Source organism: Macaca fascicularis, chromosome 12 (genome assembly GCF_037993035.2).
Source record: "Macaca fascicularis isolate 582-1 chromosome 12, T2T-MFA8v1.1".
Lineage (NCBI taxonomy): Eukaryota > Metazoa > Chordata > Mammalia > Primates > Cercopithecidae > Macaca > Macaca fascicularis.
The window spans coordinates 3,287,001-3,312,381 of record NC_088386.1 but is presented as its reverse complement, the minus strand read 5'-3'; the positions used below and the strand labels follow the sequence as shown (position 1 = coordinate 3,312,381).

At 46.5% G+C, this 25,381-nt stretch overlaps 2 long non-coding RNA genes across 2 annotated transcripts in view; one reads left to right on the top strand and one right to left on the bottom strand.

The window, feature by feature from the left end:
* Nucleotides 1–25,381, top strand: part of LOC123568060 (uncharacterized) — a 37,861-nt gene that overhangs the window by 8,672 nt on the left and 3,808 nt on the right. The window lies entirely within an intron of this gene.
* LOC135966503 (uncharacterized) lies at nt 20,059–24,318 on the bottom strand. Its single transcript, XR_010579828.2, has 2 exons — nt 24,137–24,318; nt 20,059–20,389 (listed from the first exon to the last, which is right to left on the bottom strand). It is a non-coding gene; the product is annotated as an uncharacterized lncRNA (long non-coding RNA).

Sequence of the window (25,381 nt, the reverse complement as noted above, 5' to 3'; positions counted from 1 at the left end):
ACGGAGTCTCGCTCTGTCGCCCAGGCTGGAGTGCAGTGGCGCGATCTCCGCTCACTGCAAGCTCCGCCTCCCGGGTTCACGCCATTCTCCTGCCTCAGCCTCCTGAGTAGCTGGGACTACAGGTGCCCGCCACCTCACCCGGCTAATTTTTTTGTATTTTTAGTAGAGACGGGGTTTCACCATGTTCGCCAGGATGGTCTCGATCTCCTGACCTTGCGATCCGCCCGCCTCGGCCTCCCAAAGTGCTGGGATTACAGGCGTGAGCCACAGCGCCCGGCCTCCTGTTTCCTTTTCTTGCTCTCCTCTGGGCTACTTAGAGGAGTGGTCTACATTACAATTTCCCTCTTTCTTTCTTTTTCTTTTCTTTCTTTCTTTTTTTTTTTTTTAAGGAGTTTGGGAGTGGAGGTTTAATAGGCAAGAGAAAGAGAAAGAAAGAGAAAGGAAAGAGAGGGAGGGGACTTCCAAGAGGAAAGGGCCATATAGTTTTTTTTTAATTAGCTTTCTATGTATACTTTTTGTGTATGTGGTTGCTCTGGGTATGACAGTATACATATACAACTTATCACAGTCTATTGGTACTGATAGTTCACCACTGCAAGTAAAACGTGGAAAACTTATTCCCATTTAGGTCCTTTTTTCCTCCCCACTTAAAAAATATAATTGTCTTAGTGTCACATAATGATACTTAGGTCAACAACGGACCACATATAAGATAGCTGTCCCATAAGATTATAGTACCTCTTCTATGTTTAGATATGTTTACATAAGCAAATACTGACCGTTGTGCCACAATTGCCTATAATATTCAGTATAATCACATGCCATTACACTCTATGATGTTTGCACAATGACAGAATTGCCTAATGACTCATTTCGGAGAATGTATCCCTGTCATTAAGTGACACATGACTGTGTTTCCTGTACATATATTGAGTATCACATTAGACTGTAAGTTTTGCTTCAGCCATCAAACATGATATTAAAAACTATAAGGACAGCTTATTTTACTTAACCCTATTTTTAAAACCAATTTATTTGTTCTTTCTTTTCTTTTTCTTTTTCTTTCTTTTTTTTTTTGAGACAGGGTCTTACTCTGTCACCCAGTTTGGAGTACAGTGATGCAATTTCGGCTCATTGTAACCTCTAGGGCTCAAGCGATCCTCCCACTTCAGCCTCCCGAGTAGCTGGGACTATAGGCATGTGCCACCACGTCTGGCTAACTTTTTTTTTTTTTTTGAGATGGAGTCTCGCTCTGTTGCCCAGACTGGAGTGCAGTGGCATGATCTCGGCTCACTACAACCTCTGCCTCCCAGGTTCAAGCAATTCTCCTGCCTCAGTCTCCCAAGTAGCTGGGACTACAGGTGCCGGCCACCACACATGGCTAATTTTTGTATTTTTAGTAGAGACAGGGTTTCACCATGTTGGTCAGTCTGGTCTCGAACTCCCAACCTTAGATAACCCACCCGCCTCAGCCTCCCAAAGTGCTGAGATTATAGGCGTGAGCCACCACACCCGCCTACGTCTGGATAACTTATGTATTTTTTGTAGAGGTAGGGTTTGCCAAATTCCCCAGTCTGGTCTCAAATTCCTGACCTCAAGTGATCTACCAGCCTTGACTTCCCAAAGTACTGGGATTAGAGGTGTGAGCCACTACACCCCACCTTTCTTTTATTTTTGATGTTCCAGGGTTCCTTTTGTTATCATTTCCTTTTTGTTTAGGGAATAGCATTTTGTTGTTGTTGTTTTGAGGTGGAGCCTTGCTCTGTCGCCCAGGCTGGAGTACAGTGGCACAATCTTGTCTCACTGCAAGCTCCGCCTCCCGGATTCATGCCATTCTCCTGCCTCAGCCTCCCAAGTAGCTGGGACTACATGCGCGCGCCACTAACCCCGGCTAATTATTGTATTTTTTAACAGAGACCGGATTTCACCATCTTGGCCAGGCTGGTCTCGAACTCCTAATCTAGTGATCCTCCCGCCTCAGCCTCCCTAAGTGCTGGGATTACAGGTGTACGCCACCGCGCCCGGCCCTGTGGTGTCTTTTTAAAGAACAGAACTTGGGGCCAGGTGCGGTGGCTCGCGCTTGTAATCTCAGCACTTCGTGGGGCCGGGGACAGGAGGAGTGCTTGAGCCCAGGAGTTGGAGACCAGCCTGGGCTCTCTCACAGCTCACTACAGCTTCGACCTCCTGGGCTCAAGCAATCCTCCCGCCACAGCGCCTCCCAAAATGCTGGGATTGCAGGCGTGGGCCACCGCGCCCGACTAAAAATCAGTCTTTTCCTTGGGCTTCTGGTCTCTTCGCTCGTTAAAGAACCCCTAGCTGCAGCCGTCCGGACTTTCCCTGGTGCTGGTGGACGTTTCTGGGGCGCACTCCCATGTTGCTGCCTGGGGAGTTTTGCACCCCGCAAGTGCGCCCCTCCCCTCCCCCGTGAGGCTGCGGGGCCGGCTTGGTTGTGCAGGGGAGAGGAGGCCCGAGGGGCCGCGCCCTGTCACCCGCGCAACCACCGTGGGCCGAGGCGGGAGCGCTGGGAGGAGCGCTGCGGCGGCTGTGGTGGAGTCACCTAGCGCTCCGCCTCCCTGCTTCTCCCTTCCAGGCTCGCCTGGGGACAAGGACGGCCCGAGCGCCCGCTTCCTCGCCAGCGGCGGGTTCCCGGAGAGGCTGCCCCGCCCGCGCCCGCCTCGGCAGCCTCCAGCCTTCCTGGGGAGCACAGGGGGTCGCTGGGGGCCCCACTGCCTTAGGAGGCCATTCTTGGGAGGGCCGCCCGGGTTGGAAGATGGGAAAGGTGCAGAAACAGAAGACCGGTAGACGCTGTCCCCACTCGCACACAGCGCCAGGGTCCCTGCCCGCCCTGCCCTTCGCGCGCCCGCGAGGCGACGGCCGCGCGACCTTTCCCGGGACGGTCTCGGGAGTGCCGTGGGGTCCCTGGGGCTCGGATCCCGGCGCCTGCGCCTCCGCCAGGGGCGACCCCACAGCCAGGCTCCTGCTTCGGCACAGGACCCGCCTCGGCTTCCAGCCCCCTTTCTAAATCCCTGAGGGCCTCGGGGTTCGAGGACAGGGCCCGGGGACTGGGGGGCGGGGAGAGAGGCCGCGCGGGGTGGCGCGGCTGCGCGAGGGGCTCTGTTTGGAGGGCAGGGCGGAGCCCTCTGCTGGCCGCGGTGGGGACGGCGGGCTCCCCTGCAGTCACCAGGCTGTAGCCAGCCCTTCCTCGTCCTCCTTCCTCCTTGTGCAAAGGTGCGCTCAGTACCACGTGGAAGTCACCGTGGAACAGGCACCAGGTGGGTGGGTTTGAGAAGCTGCGCAGTGTCCAACATCCTGTTACAAAGGAATTGCAGGTATTTAAGAATTAAAGAAAAACGATTCTCTTTTCTACTTACGTGGATCACTTTCTCAAACGCCAGCTAAGTCATTAGCATACACGTGCTTGTTGGGTGGCTTGACCTAACTACTTAATAAACGCACCTGCCAGGTGTTGCCTGCCCCTAGGAGGCCCTGAACATTTTCAGACACCGAGGGCTCCATGAACTGAACTTGGGAACTGGAGGCTCCCAAATATAAAAATTAACATCTTCCTCAGGAGGGTGGCCACAGGTGCGTTTTGGCAGTTCCGTGTGGTCAAGCGGGACACCAGAGGGGCCTGATGTCAGGCAGGAACCGGCGGGGGTGGATGTCTAAGCTACCCTTGCCCTGCTGAACCCTGATGGGCAGCATTTCTTTTCTGAAAGCAAAACTCAAAAGAAGAATTCAGGCGGGGTGTAAGCTCACCCCTGTAATCCCAACACTTCGGGAGGCCGATGCGGGCAGATCATCTGAGGTCAAGAGTTCAAGACCAGCCTGGCCAACATGGTGAAACCCCATCTCTACAAAAATACAAAAATTAGCCAGGCATGATGGCGGGTGCCTGTAGTCCCAGCTACTCGGTAGGCTGTGGCAGGAGAATCGCTGGAACCCAGGAGGCGGAGGTGGCAGTGAGCTGAGATCGTGCCATTGCCCTCTAGTCTGGGCAACAGAGACTCTGTTTCCAAAAAAAAAAAAAGAGAGAAATTCAGGTGTGCATTTTTTCTATACCCACGTGGTGTTGACCAGCCTGTGAAGTTTAGTTGGGCCTGAGAAAAATTGGAGAAACAACAGGACATGGATTTGCTGAAGGCTTCACACTGAGCTGTGGTGATTGTGTGGGGACTCCATGCGGCCGGTGATAGCCTGGCACAGCTGGAAGGCCCTGTGTCCACGGCACGAAAAAGCTCAGATCTTCCCAGGGCTGGACATCAGGCCATGTGGAAAGCAGTCGGGCAGCATCTGTTAAAATTTAACATGCCTCTGTCTTCGGGCCAGCAACCCCACTCTGAGCAACCAGACCTAGAAATGAAGCACAAGTGGGTGGGGCCTGTGTGCAGAGACATTACCATGGGGCCCCAAATTGGTAGCAAAGTGACTGCCTGTCACCCAGGGCTGGATGAGTAAATTACAGTCACCCACAGCGTGGAATATTATGCAGCCACAAAAAGGACCCAGTGAGGAGGCTGCGAGCAGTAGATTTCACAGGGATTTCTACAAGGCATCATTGACTGAGAACATCATGATACAGAAAAATGTGTGAAACAGGATGCCACTGTGTAATGAATTAACAGAATACCTCTGTGGATGCACGTGTGTAGAGGTATATACACATCAATATGCACACGTGTGCTTGATTATTATATATAAGGATAAAGGAAAAATACAGAGAATAGATGGAATACAAATTAGGTTATTGACATAGGGTATGTGGGTGGTGAGACAGACGGGAGAGGAAAGGGAAGTATACAGCCAAGAAAAGAAGGAAAAGAAGACTAATTAAAGTAAATGAAAGCAAAATTCTTGCTTATATATTTCTATAAGGTGTTACACACATCCACATATATATGTACACATACACACTTAAATGTGTATACAGATATGTTTATGACAGAGGGAGATTACACACAGTTCTGTGGCAAGATACAGTGGCATGAGAAGAAAAACCATTATTGTTGTTTCAAAATAAATGTAAGATGGCCATGGAGTCTGTGGGTCAGGCACTGGGGAAAGGTGCAGCTGGAGTTTGCACTTGGCGTCAGATGCCATCTAAAGGCTCATCTGTGCTGGGGACCCCCTTTCCAAGGTGGAGCCTCACACAGCTGGCAGCGTGGTGTTAACTGCTGGCCTCTTCGTGGGGTTACTTGATGTCTTCATGGCAGTGTCGGGCAGCCGCAGGTGAACTGTGGTAAACAGATAGTAGCCATAGATAGGGCAATCGAATGCAGGTGGCTGTGGGCTGTAGTTTAGTGACCCCGACGTAGCCTTGGAGCCATGGTTAAAGCTTTGACCTTTTCTCTGAGAGACATGGAGAGGCGCTGGGGGACTTGAGCAAGAAATAACCTGGCCTGGCTCAGTTGTTTGTTTTTTTTTTGAGACAGAGTTTCACTCTTGTTGCCTAGGCTGGAGTACAATAGCATGATCCTGGCTCAGTTTTTTTTTTTTTTTTTTTTTCTGAGACAGAGTTTCACTCTTGTTGCCTAGGCTGGAGTACAATAGTGTGATCTCGACTCACTGCAAACTCTGCCTCCTGGGTTCAAGCGATTCTCCTGCCTCAGCCTCCCGAGTAGCTGGGATTACAAGTGTGCACCACCATGCCTGGATAATTTTGTATTTTGAGTAGAGACAGGGTTTCTTCATGTCGGTCAGGTTGGTCTCGAAATCCCGACCTCAGGTGATTCACTCGCCTCAGGCTCCCAAAGTGCTGGGATTACAGGCGTGAGCCACTGCACCTAGGCCTGGCTCAGTTTTAAGAGGGGCACTCTGGCTGCTGTGTGGGAGTCACACAGAGGGGTCAAGAGGGGAGCCAGAAGACTGGAGCAGGTGTGATCTTGGGGGACAAGGGTGGTGAATATGGGGTGAGAAGGGGCTCCTGGATGTACTTTGAGGGTAGACTCGGATTGGTTGATTAATTCATTTACTCAGGAAGAAACACAAATCAAAATGCTCTGTTATAGTTGGCCCCATGTGGTCATCCTGAGCTCAGCGCAGATGGCCAAGAAACTCAGGGGGTGAGTGTGAGGTGGCCGTTGGTGAGTGGGGCAGGGCAGCTGCAGCCAGAGGAGATGGAGTTAGGTGGAGCAATTCTACCCAACAGGGAGGCCGGTGTCTGGAAAGAGGGCCTGGGGCCAGGCTGCCCTAGTGCTGAGGGCTGGTTTGCCAGCTGTGTGGGGGTCCAAGGAGCGGGCAGCCATTCTGGCAAGGGCTGGCCATCTGTGGTCCTGGAGCACAGTGGCAGGGCCGTCCAGCTTGGACAAGCCACAACTGGCCGATCCCCGACTCTTGGGCACTGCTCTGTACAAAGAAATATGTAGATACATAACTTAAAATGAAGCTGTGGGTTTTGTGATTCAAGCTGGTGATTCATATTCTGCAACTGCTGGTCAGTGCTGTGTTTAAGTAAAAATGCAGGTCCAGCATTTTTCCCCAACTTATCCTGACAATTTTCTGACATGGATAAAAGTTGAGAAAATAGTTTAACACCCATACACCCACCACCTGGATTCAGCACCTAACTTTTGCCATATTTGATTCATCTATGTATTTTTTTACCCAATCCCAGATATAATGAGGAGGTTGAACAAGAACGATTGCTCAACAAATGTCAGCTTTCCTCCATTTATCTAATAAAAAAAGTTATTGGTGAAAATAAGATGTGACATAGTTACTTTAGGATTTTGCTCTTGGTATTTATATAACAATCTGAGGCCTTGATTGGAACCTTCCTGGTGAGAGATTGAATGAATATACAAACAGACAATAGCCAGAGCATGTATAAAACTAGAACTCAGACCCGCAATCTGCAGCAACCAGGCCAGGAAACTGACCTGTTACCTGCCGGAACTAGCCCAGATCAGGCTGATAGAAAGTTGGCCCACCATCTCCAGCACGCTAAACAATGACACCTGTGACAATCAGCCCCAAATGTCCAGGATTAATGACTGCCTGCCTTTGTAATTTAAATTTTTTTTTTTTTTTTTTTTTTTGAGATGGAGTCTCATTCCAGCACCCAGGCTGTAGTGCGGTGGCATGGTCTTGGCTTATTGTAACCTTGACCTCCTGGGTTCAAGCAGTTTTTCTGTCTCAGCCTCCCAAGTAGCTGGGATTACAGGCACGCGCCACCACACCCGGTGAATTTTTTTTTTTTTTTTTTTTTTTGAGACGGAGTCTTGCTCTGTCACCCAGGCTGGAGTGCAGTGGCCGGATCTCAGCTTACTGCAAGCTCCTCCTCTCGGGTTCATGCCATTCTCCTGCCTCAGCCTCCTGAGTAGCTGGGACTACAGACACCCGCCACCTTGCCCGGCCAGTTTTTTTTTTTTGTATTTTTTAGTAGAGACGGGGTTTCACCGTGTTAGCCAGGATGGTCTCGATCTCCTGACCTCGTGATCCGCCTGTCTCGGCCTCCCAAAGTGCTGGGATTACAGGCGTGAGCCACCGCGCCCGGCCGAATTTTTGTTTTTTTAATAGAGAAAGGGTTTCGCCATGTTGGCCAGGCTGATCTTAAACTCCTGACCTCAAGTGATCCGCCCACCTTGGCCTCCCAGTGCTGGGATTACAGGTGTGTGCCACCACACCTGGCTAATTTTTGTATTTTTAGTAGATACAGGGTTTTGCCATGTTGGCCAGGCGGCTTCAGCCTCTAACTTTTGGACCAACCCTTTTAACTTAGGACCAACCAAAGAAAACCAAATATTTGCCCCTAACCAATCCCATAAAATGCCCTCTTCTAGTTAGCTGCCTCCAGTTTCTCCATGATGGCAGCCTCCATCAGGGCACCCCTGAAGCCTCCCGTTTTCCACCATGAGGCTTCCCCTCCTCAGCCTGCCTTTGAGTCTCTGCCAAACAAAAGTGAGGATGGCCGACTCCCTTGCTAGAGCAAGCTCTCAATCAATAGCCTTGCTGTTCTCATTTGGCTGGTCTTTGTTTATTTCCACAATGGGATTATAATTTTCTTCTGCATGAAATTTTCTGAGTAAATCTACCTTTTAAAGCCAGGGAAAAAAATGGTGGTTTCCAAATGAGATCCACAAGCCCGGAAGATGAGCAGATGTTGTGGGCAGGGTGGGGTGGGAAGGAACTTGATTTGGAGGTGGGGGTTCAGGAGGGACCCCACTCTCCCAGGCCAGGGGCAGAGGGACGACCTTGCTAAGAGGAACATGGAACATAGAGCCAGGTGGGGGAGGCCGTGCCCTGTGGACGCAACACTGTCCTGCATTCCAGCCTCCCACTCCCGATCCCGATCCCAGCCGTTCAGAACAAACCTCAGACTGAGTGGACACCGAGTCTGCTCAGGCTGCCAGAACTGAGACCATAGACTGGGCGGCTTCAACAACAGCAGTTTATTTCCCCAAAGTTCTGGCGTCTGGAAGTCCAAGATCAAGGTGTGAGCAGGTTGGCTTCTCCGGAGCCCTCCTTCCTTGGCTGGTAGACAGCCATGGTCCAGCTGTGTCCGCACATGCGCACGTGGTCTTTTCTCTGTGCACACCCCTCCCTGCTGTCTCTTTCTCTTCTTTTTTTTTTTTTTTTTTGAGACAGAGTCTCCCTCTGTTGCCCAGGCTGGAGTGCAGTGGCGCGATCTCGGCTCACTGCAAGCTCCGCCTCCCGGGTTCCCGCCATTCTCCTGCCTCAGCCTCCGGAGTAGCTGGGACTACAGGCGCCCGCCACCTCGCCCGGCTAATTTTTTTGTATTTTTTTTTTTAGTAGAGACGGGGTTTCACCGTGTTAGCCAGGATGGTCTCGATCTCCTGACCTCGTGATCCACCCGTCTGGGCCTCCCAAAGTGCTGGGATTACAGGCTTGAGCCACCGCGCCCGGCCCTCTTTCTCTTCTTACAAGGACATCAGTCCTGTTGAATTAGGGCCCCATCTTATGACTTCATTTAACCTTAATTACCTCTTTTTTTTTTTTTTTTTTTTTTTTAGACAGAGTCTTGCTCTGTCGCCCAGGCTGGAGTGCAGTGGCGCGATCTCAGCTCACCACAACCTTCGCCTCCCAGGTTCAAGCGATTCTTCTGCCTCAGCCTCCTTAGTAGCTGGGATTACAGGCACCCACACCACACCCGGCTAATTTTAATTATCTCTTTAAATGCCCTATCTTTGAATACTATTACCTTTTAAAATACTGGGGGATAGAGCTTCACCACAGGAATTTGGGGGAACAGAATTCAGTCCATAACAGGTGGTCAGAGACATATGCCCAAGGTGTCCATGAGCAACCCAGTTCCTTTTTTATTTTTATTTTGAGACAGGATCTCACTCTTTCACTCAAGTGGAGCGCCTGGAGCGCCGCGGTTCAATCAGGGCTCACAGCAGCCTTTAATTCCTGGGTTCAAGTGATCCTCTAGCCTCAGTCTCCTGAGTAGCTGGGACTACAGGCGCATGCCACCACACCTGGCTAATTTTCAAATTTTTTTTTGTAGAGATAAGGCCTCTCTATGTTCCTCAGGCTGGTCTTGAATTCCTGGCCAAAAGTGATCCTCCCACCTTGGCCTCCCAAAGTGTCAGGATTATAAACGTGAGCTACCATGCCTAGCTAGCAGTCCCAGTTCTGAGGACTTGACATTCACGGGTTTATGCTCTGCCCCCTTCTAGTTAGCAGATTGTCCCACTGCCTGGAGTGGCTGCTCTCTCTCTGGTCCTAGTGGAGTGGTATACTATAGAACCAGTGTCCTTACTTTAGGTCCCTAGCGGGCTTCCTGACTATAGTGAACCCCAGGCTGTGGCATATTTTGTGGACAAGTGAGTCTATGCCTTTTGCACTTTTCAGGGAGAAGGTGAACGACGTTCACGTTATTCTCCAAGGGAAAATCGATAAGGACCATTGCTCCAGGTGGCTGGGGCCGGTGAGTCCACACGAAGCCCCGGAAGGAGTAAGGTTGTGCATGTGGCCCTTTAGAACAGTACGTGGAGGAGGACAGAATCTCTGACATGCCTGTGGTACAGAGATGTCAGAAACGTACCTGGGCGTTATACACAAGGCACTTCCAAACACTTTATTTTAGGCTGGGCACAGTGGCTCACACCTGTAATCCCAGTACTTTGGTAGGCCAAGGCGGGCGGATCACTTGAGGTCAGGAGTTCAAGACCAGCCTGACCAACATGGTGAAACCCCATCTCTACTAAAAATACAAAGATGAGCCGGGGGGGGCTGACTCAAGCCTGTAGTCCCAGATACTTGGGAGGCTGAGGCTGGAGAATTGCTTGAACCTGGGAGGTGGAGGTTGCAGCGAGGTGAGATGGCGCCATTGCACTCCAGCCTGGGTGAGAAGAGCGAAACTCTGTCTCAAAAAAAAAAAAAAAAACAAAAAAAAAAACAGTCCCTTACTTTAAATGATCCTCACAACAATCCAGGGTGAGGCAGGCAGCTGTTGTTATTGATAGATCCCTGAGACCCCTATTTCAAAGGAGGAATTGGCTCGCAGAGGTTACAATTGGCCCAGGGTCATCCCACTAGGAGCCTAGAGCTGCTGGCTCCTGATCCCAGGGCTCCATGGCCTCACACTGCCTGTGCACTCTAAGTAAGTTGTGCTTGTGTGGCTGGCTCACGCCTATATTTCAAGGCATAAGTTAGGATCCATGAGTTCAGTTCTATTTGTATTTCATAAATCTCTGTATGTCAGTTCATTTCCCACCAGAGGCCAAAGCACAGCCACCTAGACCACTGTGCTCACACTTCCATGCCAAGAGCAAAGCATTGACTCAAAGCACCAGTTCTCAACCTTGATAATCCATGTAGGGTCCCCTGGGGAGACTTTGAAAACTAGGAAGCCTGGGCCTCCTCACTCAGGCCCAACCTGACTCAGGGCTTTCCCCCCATCATTTTTTTTTTCTTTTTTTGAGATGGAGTTTTGCTCACAGGTGTGAGCCACTGCGCCCGGCCACTTTTCCACTTTTTATAGGCTCACTAGGTAACTGTGATGGATATGGAGGATTAAGACCCACTGATTTAGAGAAAGTTTTGGAACTGAAGTGGAAACAGAAGGGTCACTAGTGAGTTTGCTAACTGATCTTTCTTTATACATCAGTTTATGATTAGGTTCAGCTGTGAAGAACAAAGTCCTGAATAATAGAGGTTTACACAAGATAGAAGTTTATTCTGGTGGGGCATGGTGGCTCACACCTGTAATCCCAGCACTTTGGGAGACTGAGTCAGGCAGATCACCTGAGGTCGGGAGTTCCAGACCAGCTTGACCAATATGGTGAAACCCCGTCTCTACTAAAAATAGAAAAATTAGCTGGGCATGGTGGTGTGCACCTGTAATTCCGGCTACTCAGGAGGCTGAGGCAGGAGAATCTTTTGAACCTGGGAGGCAGAGGTTGCATTGAGCCGAGATCGAGTCACTGCACTCCAGCTTGGGTGACAGAAGGAGACCTTGTTTCATCAAAAAAAAAAAAAAAGTAAAAGAAAGAAGTTTATTATGTCCCATATAAATGAAGTCTGGAAGTAGACAGTTTCAGGGCTACAATAGCATCTTCATGATGTCTTAGGCTTCTTTGATCTTGTGACTTCTGTTCCCAAGATCACCTCATTCTCAAGGTCTAAATGGGAGCTAGTGCTCCAGTCATCACATGTGTGTTCCAGGCAGCAGGACAGGGGAAAGAAGGATGAAGGGCATGCCTTTTTTTTTTTTTTTTTAAGGAGGCTTCCTAGAAGTATTATATAACATTTATGTTTACATTTCTTCAGCCAAAAAGACACAAAAAGCACTAACCATAAAACAAACAAAAATTAATAGACTATTAAAATGGAAAACTTCACTTTATCAGGAGTTCATGAAAAGAGTAGACAATCAAGTCAAAGACTAGGAGAAGATATTCAGAAAACATGTATCTGTCAAAGTATTCTTAGTAAAAATGTTTAAAGAATTCCTACAAATGAATAAGAAAAAGCCAAATGATTCAATTTTTTAAAATGAGCAGAAGAGGAAATGGGGACTTTTTATTTCCAGTTCTAAGCTCCTTCTAAGGAGCTTAGAAGCCATCACTCCATCCTAACAACAAGTACACAGTTGAACATACTGAAGAATCAAAGAGCTCTTCTTGGATCCTTCAGAGAGGTGAGGACACAGGGTAGACCATCGTCCCCAGCACTGGAGGGACTGACAGGCAGACACAGGGAGTCGCAGCTGACTGAAGCAGAGACTGTGGGCAGAAACCACCACAGGAATCAATGCCGGGAGGAAACCTGAACTGCCAGTGGCCAGTTGCTGGAGGCTAGTGGGGATGAGTCTGAGAGTTCGAAACTCCAGGGCACCCATTCACAGGATAAGGGGAAGAATATTGTGAGATTTCCTTCCAGGACCTTGAACAGATTTCCACAGTGGATACTGGAGAAAAATCTTGTATTTCTAGCAGGAGGAGGGGAAAAGGAACTATTTTGAAATAAGCCATAGCATTCTGTTCTTAATAGACCTGCCCTCAGGAGAACTAGTTAGTCAGAGTCTACCTGCAGGGATATTTTATTTTCACATTTTTTTTGAGACAAGGTCTTGCTCTGTTGTACAGGCTAGAGTGCAGTGGCATAATCATGGCTCATTGCAGCCTTGGCCTCCCAGACTCAAGCAATCCCTCCATCTCAGCCTCCCTCGTAGCTGTTGACTACAGGTCACGCTTCCACACTGGACTAATTAAAAAACAAATTATTGTAGAGATATGGTCTCACTGTGTTGCCCAGGCTGGTCTCAAACTCTTGTGCTCAAGTGATCCTCCTGCCTTGACTTCCCAAAGTGCTAAGATTACAGGCATGAGGCACCACGCCCGGCCCTAATTTTTTCTTTGAATGATACCTTATAATTGTACATATTTAAGTGGTATATATGATATTTTATTACATGCATAGAATGTGTAATGATCAAGTCAGGGTATTTGGGGTGCGCATCACCTGGAATATTTATCATTTCTTTGTGTTGGGAACATTTCTAGCTGTTTTGAAATATGCAACACACTGTTGTTGACTATAGTCACTCTACTCTGCTATTGAACATTGAGACTTATTCCTTCTATGTAGCTGTATGTTTGCATGCATTAATCAACCTTTCTTCATCCCCCTCACCCCCCGCCACACACACCTTCACCTGCTGGAGTATTATTAGAGCTTAACTGACTTGGAGGAAGGGAAGTAGCAATTCCAGCCCACAGTAGCTATTCTGCTCCACCTAAGGGGGAAGACAAGGATCCGTGAAGTTCATGGTACAGAGCAATAGGCTCACAAGAAGTCCTAATCATAGCAGGACACGTCCTCTCCCCCCAGCATTACCACATCGCTAAAGGCTGAGCAGTTCCTTTTACTCAGTACACCATGTACACCATCAAGAAAACTATATACAAAGCATAACACAAGGCAAAAAACACAATTTGAAGAGACAGAGCATTAGAATGAGACGCGGCAGGAATGTTAGAATTATCAGACCGGGAATTTAAAACAACTATGATTGATATGCTAAGGGCTCTAATGGATACAGCAGACAGCGTGCAAGCACAGATGAGTAATATAAGTAGAGAGATGAAAATCCTACCTAAGAACCAAAAAGAAATGCTATAGATTAAAAAAAAAAAACCCAAAAAAACAAAACACCACTGTAACAGGAATGAAGAATGCCTTGATAAGCTCATTAGTAGACCGGACACAGCTGAGGAAAGAATCTCTAGCTTAAGGATATATCAACAGAAACTTTCAAAACTGCGAAGCAAAGGGAACAAAGACTGAAAAAAAGAAAAAAACAAAACAAAACAAAAAAACACGCCCCAAACCAAATCAGAACAGAATATCCAAGGACTATGGGGCCAACTATAGAAAGGTGTAACCTATGTGTAATGAGAATACCAGAAAGAGAAGACAGAAGAAATATCTGAAACAATAATGACAGGATTTCCCCCAGATTAATGTCAGACATCAAACCACAGATCCAGGAAGCTCCGAGAACACCAGCCAGGATAAATGCCCCCCAAACCCCCACACCTAGGCATATCACTTAGAACCCACAGAAAATCAAAGATAGAGGAAAATTCTTGAAAGAAGCCAGAGGAAAAAAGCGCCGTACCTACAAGGAACAAAGATAATAATTACATCTGACTTTTCTTTAAAAACAGTGCAAGCAAGAAGAGAGTGGAGTGAAATATTTAAAATATTGGGAGGAAAAAAAGCACCAACCTAGAATTCTACATACTGTGAAATTATCCTTCAAAAGTGAAGGAAAAATGAAAACTTTCTCAGACAAACAAAAAGCGAAGGGCTATGTTGCTGGCAGGACTGCCTTGCAGCAATGTTAAAAGAAGTCTTAAGAAGAAAAATAATATAGGTCAGAAACTCAAGCTCTACATAAAGAAAGGAAGAGGGCTGGGCGCAGTGGCTCATGCCTGTAATCCCAGCACTTTGGGAGGCCAAGGCAGGCAGATCACCGGAGGTCAGGAGTTCGAGACCAGCCTGGCCAACATGGCAAAACCCAGCCTGGGTGACAGAGCGAGATTCTATCTTAAAACAAAAAACAAAAAACAAAAAACTTTTAGTTTTTCTTTTTTTCTTTTTTTTTTTTTTTTTTTGAGACGGAGTCTCACGCTGTTGCCCAGGCTGGAGTGCAGTGGCGCGATCTCGGCTCACTGCAAGCTCCGCCTCCCGGGTTCACGCCATTCTCCTGCCTCAGCCTCCTGAGTAGTTGGGACTACAGGCGCCCGCCACCGCGCCCGGCTGATTTTTTGTATTTTTAGTAGAGACGGGGTTTCACTGTGGTCTCGATCTCCTGACCTTGTGATCCGCCCGCCTCGGCCTCCCAAAGTGCTGGGATTACAGGCTTGAGCCACCGTGCCCGGCCAACTTTTAGTTTTTCTTATTCTTAATGGATCTAACAGATCAATTAATATCTAACAGATCAATACAGCTACATACTGTAAGTTTATATGCATAAGTAAAATGAATGACAGCAATAAGACAAAGCACAGGAGAGAAGAGTTAGTATCATTTTGTTACAAGGTACTCATCTCATGCTGACTGTGAGGTGGTATCGTGTTATTTGAAGGTAGACTTGGAGTAGTTGTAAATGTATATTGCAAACTCTAGGGCAACCACTAAAAAAGTTTAAAAAGGAGATAACTGATATGCTAATGGTCTAGAGAAAACAGAATCATATATTATCTCTTTTATTTTTTGAGATGGAGTCTTGCTCTGTTGCCCAGGCTGGAGTGCAATGGCGCAATCTCAGCTCACTGCAGCCTCTGCCTCCCGAGTTCAAGGGATTCTCCTGCCTCAGCCTCCTGAGTAGCTGGGATTACAGGCACCTGCCATCATGCCTGGCTAATTTTTGTATTTTTGTAGAGATGGGGTTTCAACATGTTGGTCAGGCTGGTCTTGAACTCCTGACCTCATGTGATCCGCCCACCTCGGCCTCCCAAAGTGCTGGGATTACAGGTGTGGGTCACTGCACCCAACCTACAATCTCAATTAAAACTTCAAAAGGCAGAAAAAGAATGGAAGACAAAAATAGGAATAAAGAACAAGGGCAACTAATAGAAAATAGTAAAAAAAATATGGTAAATATTAATCTAGTTACATCAATATTCACTTTGAACATCAGTGGTTTACATACACCAATTAAAAAAATATATATATAGAGAGATGGAGTTTCGCTCTTGTTGCCCAGGCTGGAGTGCAATGGCATGATCTCAGCTCACTGCAACCTTCACCTCCTAGGTTTCTCTCTCTATATATATATCTCTCTATATATCTACCTATATCTATAGCTATATCTATATATAGAGAGAGAAATTGTCAGAGTGGATCAAGGAACAAAGAACAGTGGATCAAGGAACAAGATCCAGCTATATGTTGTTTACAAGAAACTCACTTAAAATATAAAGACACATATAGATTAAAAGTAAATGGATGAAGAGAAATACACCATGCTAACACTGATCAAAAGAGATCAGTAGTAGGTCTATTAATTTGAGACAGAGCAGACTTCAAAGCAAGGAAAGTTATCAAGGATAAAGAAGGGCAATACATAGGCCGGGCATGGTGGCTCACACCCGTAATCCCAGCACTTTGGGAGGCCGAGGCGGGCGGATCACGAGGCCAGGAGAGCGAGACCATTCTGGCTAACACGGTGAAACCCCGTCTCTACTAAAAATACAAAAAATTAGCTGGGCATGGTGGCGGGCGCCTGTGGTCCCAGCTACTCTGGAGGCCGAGGCAGGAGAATGGCGGGAACCCGGGAGGCGGAGCTTGCAGTGAGCTGAGATTGTGCCATTGCACTCCAGCCTGGGTGACAGAGCGAGACTCTGTCTCAGAAAAAAAAAAAAAAAAAAAAAACCAGAAAGGCAATGCATAATGACAAAGGGGGTCATTTGTCCCTTGGTCATTATGTAATGCCCTCTTATCCACTGAGGTTCTCCAATCCTTTACATGTATACAAAACTAATAAAACTGAAAGGAAAATTGATAAATCTATGAACATAGTTGAACACTTTAACCACATTTTATCAGAAATGGTCAGATCCAGCAGGCAGAAAATCAGTAAAAGTGTAGTTGAACTCAAAACACCATCAATCATTAGATATAATTAACATCTCTAAACTACTTCCTTCAACAACAGCAAAATACTCTCAAGCTCACACAGAATATTCACCAAGATAAACCACATTTCAGGCCATAAAGCATTCCTTAACAACTTTAAAAGAATAGAAATCATGCAGTATTTGCTTTCAGACCACAATGGAATCAAACTACAAATCTGTAACAGAAAGATAACTGGAAAATGCCAAAATACATGGAAATTAAGCAAGACGCTTCCTTAGGAAAAAAACCAACAAACACATGGATTAAAAGGAGAAATCTCAAGATAAGTTTGAAAATATTTTGAGCCAAATGAAAATGAAAATACAACATGTCTTAGCCTATTTTATGTTGCTATTATAGAATACCACAGACTGGATAATTTATAATGAACAGAAATTTATTTGACTCACAATTCTGGAGGCTCAGAAATCCAAGAGTATGGTGATGGCATCTGGCAAAGGCCTTTGTGCTGTGTCATCCCATGGCAGAAGGTAGAAGGGCAAGAGAGGGTGAGAGCAAGAGCAAGAAAGCAAGAGGGGAGCCAAACTCACTTTTATGACAAACCTACTTTTGAGATAACTGCTAGCCCATGCCCGTGATCATGACATTAATCCATTAATGAGAGCAAAGCCCTCAGGACCAAATCATCTCTTATTAGGGCCCAGCTCCCAAAACTGTTACATTGGGGATTGTTTCCAACACATGAACTTTGAGGGGTATATTCCAACCATAGCACAATTTATCCAAGATCGTGGGATGCAGCAAAAGCAGTACATGAAGGGAATTTATCGCACTGAATGCATACATCAGAAAAGAAGAAAAATCTAAAATCGAAAATCTAAATTTCCACAGTAGAAAACTAGAGAAAGAAGAGCAAATTAATTCCAAAGTAATCAGAAGAAAAGAAATAAAATAATTAGAGCAGAAAGCAATGAAACTGAACACAGGAAATCAGTAGAGGAAATCCACAAAAGCAAAAGCAGTGCTTTGAAAAGATTAATAATATCAGTAAGTCTCTAGCAGGACTAAGAAAAAAAGAGAGAATGTAAATTACTAACATCAGAAATGAAAGATGCTATGGACATTGTAAGGTGAATAAAGGAATACTATGAAGAACTCTGTCCACAAATTTGATAACACAGATGAAATGAACCAATTTATTGAAAGACACAATCTGCTAAAACTCACCAAAGAAAAAAAATAGACATTCTGAATAGGCCTATAGGTATTCAAGTAATTGAATAAATAATTAATAATCTTCTAAAAAATAAAGCACTAGGCCCAGATAAGTGCAACTTCTACCAAACTTTTTTCTTTCTTTTTTTTTAAAGACAGAGTCTTGCTCTGTCACCCAGACTGGAGTGCAGTGGCATGATCTCAGTTCACTGCAACCTCCACCTCCCGGATTCAAATGATTCTCATGCCTCAGCCTCCTGCTAGCTGGGACTACAGGCTTGTGCCACCACACCTGGTTAATATTTGTATTTGTTTTTTTTAGATGGAGCTTTGCTCTTGTTGCCCAGGCTGGAGTGCAATAGTGCGATGTCGGCTCACTGCAACCTCTGCCTCCTGGGTTCAAGTGATTCTCCTGCCTCAACCACCCAAGTAGCTGGGATTACAGGCATGTGCCACCATGCCCGGCAAATTTTGTATTTTTAGTAGAGACGGGGTTTCTCCATGTTGGTCAGGCTAGTCTCTTAACTCCTGACCTCAGGTAATCCACCGCCTCAGCCTCCCAAAGTGCTAGGATTACAGGTGTGAGCCACCGTGCCTGGCCTTAATATTTGTATTTTTAGTAGAGATGGGGTTCTGCCATGTTGGCCAGGTTGGTCTCAAACTCCTGGCCTCAACTGATCTGCCCACCTCAGCCACCCAAAGTACTGGGATGACAGGCGTGAGCCACCTCACCCAGCCTCACACACATTTAAGGAAGAAATTCTACAAATTGTCTACAATGTCTTTCAAAGAGTAGAAACAGAGAGAATACTTCCTAACTCTTTCTATGAGGACAGCATTACCACAATATCAAAACCAGACAAAGACAATACAAGAAAAGAAAACTGATATCCCTCATTAGCAAAGAGGCAAAAACTCTCAACAAAATATTAGTAAATTAAATCCAACAATGTATACAAAGAATTATTTACCAAGACCCACTGAGGTTTATCCTAGGTATACAAGGCTGGTTCAACATTTGAAAAGTAATTAATGTAATCCATCGTATCAACAGGCTAAGAAAAAAAATTATGATCATATCTATACAGAAAAAACATTTGACAAAATGCTGTTTATAGTAGCTTTACCCATAATTACTAAAACTCGGAAGCAACCGAGATGTCTTTCAGTGGGTGATTGGATAACATGGTGGTTCATGCATAATAATGGAATGTTATTTAGCACTGAAAAGATTTTAGCTATCAAGCCACAAAAGCACACAGAGGATCCTTTTTTTTTTTTTTTTTGAAATGGAATCTGGCTCTGTCATTCAGGCTGGACTCTCAGCTCACTGCAACCTCTGCCTTCTGGGTTCAAGCGATTCTCCTGCCTCAGCCTCCCAAGTAGCTGCAATTACAGGTGCCCACCACCATGCCCAGCTAATTTTTGTATTATTAGTAGAGACGGGGGTTTCACCATGTTGGGCAGGCTAGTCTCGAACTCCTGACCTCAGGTGATCCACCCACCTCAGCCTCCCAAAGCGCTGGGATTACAGGCATGAGCCACCGCGCCTGGCCGGGGATCCTTAAATGCATCTTACTAAGTGAAAGAAGCCAATTTGAAAAGGCTGCCGAGTGTATGATTCCAACACCCTGGAGAGGGCAGAGCCATGAGACAGTGAAAAGAGCAGTGGTTGTCAGGCGTTCGTGGGGAGGGAAGGATGAGTAGGCAGAGCAGAGAGGGTTTTTAGGGCAATGAAAATCCTCTGTGTGATGCTCTGATGGTGGATCCATGCCATTATGCATTTGTCCAACCCATAGAATGTCCAACACCGAGAGTGAGTCCTCAGGTAAACCGTGAACTTTGGAGGCTAATGATGTAGGGTCATCAACGGTAACAAATGTACCACACTGTTTGGAGATGTGGATAATGGCCAGCGTGGTGGCAGGGGTTATATGAGAAATCTCTGTACCTCCCTCTTAATTTTGCTATGATATCCAAAGATATCCAGATGGCCCACAGCATATGAAAAAGTGTTCAACATCATTACTTCTTTGAGTAATAAAAATTAAAAACTAGAATGAAATGCCACTATGCAATTAGAATGACTAAAATGGAAAAGATTGGCATCAACAAAGGTTGGCAAGGATGTGGAGCCATGGAAATTCTCATCCACTGTCTACACAGGTAAATCAGTTCAAGCACTTTGGAAAACTGCAAATTTGGTATAAAGTTAAAATTCACTTTTTATGGCCCAGAAATTACATTCTCTGGTATTTACACAAGAGGAATAAAAAGATAGGTCTACAGAGAGAATTTAGTATCAACTTTATTTATAAATAGGTAAAAACTCAAAACAACCCTACGTCCAATAACGGGAGAATGGATAAACAAATTATGGTACATTCATGTGACACATAAAAAACAGCAAGGGTCCCTTGCCGCTAGCCAGGCCTGGCCAGGTCCAGCTAGTAGCATCCGCTGTCCTGAACCCTGAAAGGCTCTGGGCCTGGCCTAGGATCTTGTAGCAGCATCTTGGCAGGCAGAGAGCCCAGAGGGAGCTCAGAGTTGGAGATGGTGCAGCCTGTAGCAGCCAGTGGCACCTCTTCTAGGGAGACTGGACTTAGCCAGCCAGCGTCTGTGAGGAGTCACAGGTAACACACATGGTGCCCAACGTGAATAGCATGAAACATAGCATGTAATATATACTGCATATAACATGCATAGCATGCATACATGCATAGCTTGTAACACACATATGTGTGCAACACATGTAGTACATAATATGCACAGCATATATAACACAAGCTGCATGACATGTAACAGACAGCATGTGTACATGTATGGCATGCAACATGCATAGCAACATGTACACTACATAACTCATAGCATACATAAAGAATGCATAACACACATGCATGTTTAACATATAACACACGCATATATGTATAGCAAGTAATATACATACTGCATAATAGGTATAACGTGTAACATATATAGCATGCACCACATGCAGCAGATACCATGTATAGCATGTCGCAGATATAGCGTGTATACATGCATGGCACCTTGGCCTGTGGTTTGTCTTTCCGTGAGGAACGTCCTCTCCCCTGGTTGGACTGGCCTGAGGGTGGGAATAGCTCTTCCCAGCAGGCCTAATTAGGCTTGTTTTGCCTCACCCTTCACCCTCTACCCTTTATTTCCTTCTTGGGACATGGCCCAAATAAGCTGGGATAAAGAAGGGGCCTTTTGTAATGTGGCTGTGAGTGGAGAACAGTCCAGGAGGCTCTTTTCTGTACTGGCCCCTGGAGTCACTAGAAGAGGTCACTTGGCTGCACCAGGACTCTGGCTGCCTTGCGACCGGGCCCCCAGGCTGCGGGTGTGAAGAAGGCTGACTTCCTTCTCCTCAGTCCCGCTATGCTTCTCTCAAGGGAGAAGCAACTTGGCAAGAGGGCTTCTGGTGACTGCCCTGAAATCAGGGTGTCTTGGTTTGTGTTCCCCCAGGAGCAGACTCAGCAAGGCTTCAATTGCAGGTGGCTTATTCAGGAGGTCATCTCAGGAACCTCCAGTGTGCAAACGGGGAAGTGAGGGAGGATAGAGCGGGCGTCTTATCACGCAGGCTCCACTGGGCAAGTGGGGCCAATCCCTATGGGGATCCTGGAGACTTATCCTTGTCTGTTGTGGAACCACCAGTTCTCAAGGAGTGATCTACTCCCAGCTCTCATTTTACAGTAGAAACTTTTGACGAAAAGAGCCAAACTTGGCTGGGCGCAGTGGCTCACGCCTGTAATCTCAGCACTTTGGGAGGCCAAGGCAGGTGGATCACCTGAGGTCAGGAGTTCAAGACCAGCCTGGCCAACATGGTGAAACCTCATCTCTACTAAAAATACAAAAATTAGCTGGGCGTGGTGGCGGGCACCTGTAATCCCAGCTACTCGGGAGCCTGAGGCAGGAGAATTGCTTGAACCCAGGAGGCGGAAGTTGCAGTGAGCCAAGATCACGCCATTGCACTCCAGCCCAAATGACAAGAGCAAAACTCCATCTAAAAAAAAAAAGAGTCAAACTGTGTAAAATATTTGAAGAGATTTATGCAGAGCCAAATATGAGTGACCACGGCCCATGACACAGCCCTCAGGAGGTCCTGAGAACACAGTTCTCCTTGCTGGGGAAAATCAGACACGGTCAGCATGTCAGGAGGGCCCAGCCAGACGGTGGGATGCTGCAGCCAATGGTTGCTGCACGTGCTGACCTGAGGCAGGGTTTGTTGGCTGAGGGTGGGAGCAGCAAAGATCTGACATGGTCATTATTTATGGCCGCAGAGCCACTTTCTCAGTGACCGTGAGAAAGGGCCTTCTGAGTGGAGCCTCCCTGAATTGACCAAAGGAAATGTGGATGCCTGTCCTGGGGTAAGAATAACCATGTCCCAGGCTGGGTGCGTTGGCTCATGCCTATAATCCCAGCACTTTGGGAGGCCGAGGCGGGCGGATCACCTGAGGCCAAGAGTTTGAGACCAGCCTGGCCAATGTGGTAACACCCCGTCTCTACTAAAAATACAAAAAGATTAGCCAGATGCGGTAGCGCTTGCCTATAATCCCAGCTACTTAGGAGGCTGTGGAAGGAGAATTTCTTGAACCTGGGAGACAGAGGCTGCAGTGAGCCGAGATCACACTCCAGCCTGGGCAACAAGAGCGAGACTCCATCTCAAAAAAACAAAAAACAAACCAAAAAAACCCAACCATGTCCTAAAGGTGAGTTGATTAAAATAAAAGTCTTCTAGATAGGAAACTTACACCTCTGGTAATATGGGAATGTGGAGTAGACATGCTTTCCCCTCCTCCTGCTACGTAAAACTAAAAACTCTGTCCATCATGTATATACTCTGAAAGGTGGAGAGAAGATAGACCAGCTAGGGACCTTGAGACCCAAGGAATGATGTATTAATCCATTGTCATGCTGCTAATAAAGACATACCCAAGATTTACAGAGGAAAGAGGTTTAATTGACTCAGTTCTTCAGGGCTGGGGAGGCCTCAGGAAACTTACAATCAGGGCAGAAGGGGTGGCAAACACATCCTTCTTCACATGATGGCAGGAAGAAGTGCCGAGTAAAAGCGGAAAAGCCCCACATATCCATATATATATATGTGTATGTGTGTGTATCTATATAATCTATATATAATTATATATATATATATATGTATTTTTGAGATGGAGTTTCACTCTTGTTGCCCAGGCTGGAGTGCAATGACGCAATCTTGGCTCACCGCAACCTCCGCCTCCCTTGTTCAAGCGATTCTCCTGCCTCAGCCACCCGAGTAGCTGGGATTACAGGCATGTGCCACCACGCCCGGTTAATTTTGTATTTTTAGTAGAGATGGGGTTTCTCCATGTTGGTCAGGCTGGTCTCGAACTCCCGACCTCAGGTGATCTGCCTGCCTAGGCCTCCCAAAGTGCTGGAATTACAGGCATGAGCCACCACGCCTGGCCAAGGAAAAGCCCCTTATATTAATAAAACCATCAGATCTCATGAGAACTCACTATCACAAGAACAGCATGATGGTAACGGCCCTCATGATTAAGTTACCTTCCACTGGGTCCCTCCTGTGACACATGGGGATTATGGGAACTGCAATTCAAGGTGAGATTTGATGTGGACACAGAGTCAAATCATATCCAATGAAATAGTGGTGAGTCCCTGGGTTTTCTTTTTGGCCTCATGTGTCCCAGACTTGGAGGAGAAGCAGCTGGCAACCCAGAAATGCTCATGGACATAGGAAAAACTAAAACCCCAAGAAAGTCTGCTATCTTTTTTTTTTTTTTTTTTGAGACGGAGTCTCGCTCTGTCGCCCAGGCTGGAGTGCAGTGGCCGGATCTCAGCTCACTGCAAGCTCCGCCTCCCGGGTTCACGCCATTCTCCTGCCTCAGCCTCCCGAGTAGCTGGGACTACAGGTGCCGCCACCACGCCCGGCTAGTTTTTTGTATTTTTTTAGTAGAGACGGGGTTTCACCGTATTAGCCAGGATGGTCTTGATCTCCTGACCTCGTGATCCGCCCGTCTCAGCCTCCCAGAGTTCTGGGATTATAGGCTTGAGCCACCGCGCCCGGCCGAAAGTCTGCTATCTTAGTCCAAAGACCAGGAAAGGTGTCGCCTACCAGAACAGAAAAGTCTCAGGCAGTAACCATTCTAACCCCGCTGAACACCACAGAAAAATCTGTAGTCCCCCGAACCCCCACCAGCAAAGGCCAAGGTGAGATCCTAAACTATAACAAAGCACCTCAACGTCTGCTGGGATGGTGTCAGAGAAGGCCAAATAGGGGACTGGGACTTCTATCCCCAGTGGCTGGTTATGGGCCCCTCCCAGGTTTCAGTAACATTGAGCCCCTCACCTCAGGTGTCAGGAGAGCCAAGCGAGGAACCTGCATCTACACCTGGAAGTGCTGGGACAGCATCAGCGCCTCCCCTGTTTCACCTCCAGAGCCATGCCAGTGACTGGAAGCTGAAACAGAAGGATTCAATAAGATCCAGAGTCTTAGGAAAAATGTCCATATTTCAACAGAAAATCACTCATCATATCAGGAACCAGGAACATCTGAAGCGGAATGAAAAAAGACAATCAGTAGATGCCAATACCAAGATGACAGGGATGTCAGAATTATTTGAGAAGTTTGACAATAATTCTTAAAACAGCCATGATAAAAATGCTTCAATGAATAATTATGAGCACTCTGGAAACACAGGATAAAATAGAACGTCTCAGCAAAGAAATAGAAGCTATAAAGAAGAACCAGGCTGGGTGCAGTGGCTCACGTCTGTAATCCCAGTGCTTTGGGAGGCCAAGGCAGGTGGATCGCTTGAGGCCAGGAGTTCGAGACCAGCCTGGGAAATACAGCAAGACCCTGTCTCTTCTAAAAATACAAAAATGAACCAGGTGTGGTGGCACACGCCTGTAGTCCCAGCTACTTGGGAGGCATGAGAATTGCTTGAAGCTGGGAGACAGGGGTTGCAGGAGCCAAGATCATACCACTGCACTCCAGCTTGAGCAACAGAGCAAGACTGTCTTTCAAAAAGCAAAAACAAGCAAACAAACAAGAACCAAATGGAAATTTCAGAATTGAAAACACAATAACTGAAGTAAAAATCTCAGCCGATGGTCTCAATAGCAAATGGAGGGGACAGAAGAAAGAACTAATGAACTGATGAACCGGAAGACAGAACAAAAGGAGTTACCCAATCTGAAAACAGGGATTAAAAGCAGAGCTTTAAAAAATGAGCAGAACCTTGTGGGCCTATAACAAGATCTTACATTAATACCATCCAACTCCTGGAGGGAGAGAAGAAAGAGGGTGGAGTTGGCAAAGTATGTGATGAAATAATGGCTGAAAACTTCTCAAATTTGGCAAGAGACATAAACTTATGTATTCAAGAAGCTGAATGAATGCCCAACAGGATAAGTTCAGAGAAATCCACTCCAAGATACATCATAATTAAACTTCTGAACACATAAGATAAAAAAAAAATCTTAATAAGTAGCCAGAGAAAACAACAAATTACCCCTAGAGGAAGAAAACATTGAAATGACAGTGTATTTCTCATCAGAAATCATGGAAGCCAGGAGAAAGTGGCATAATTTT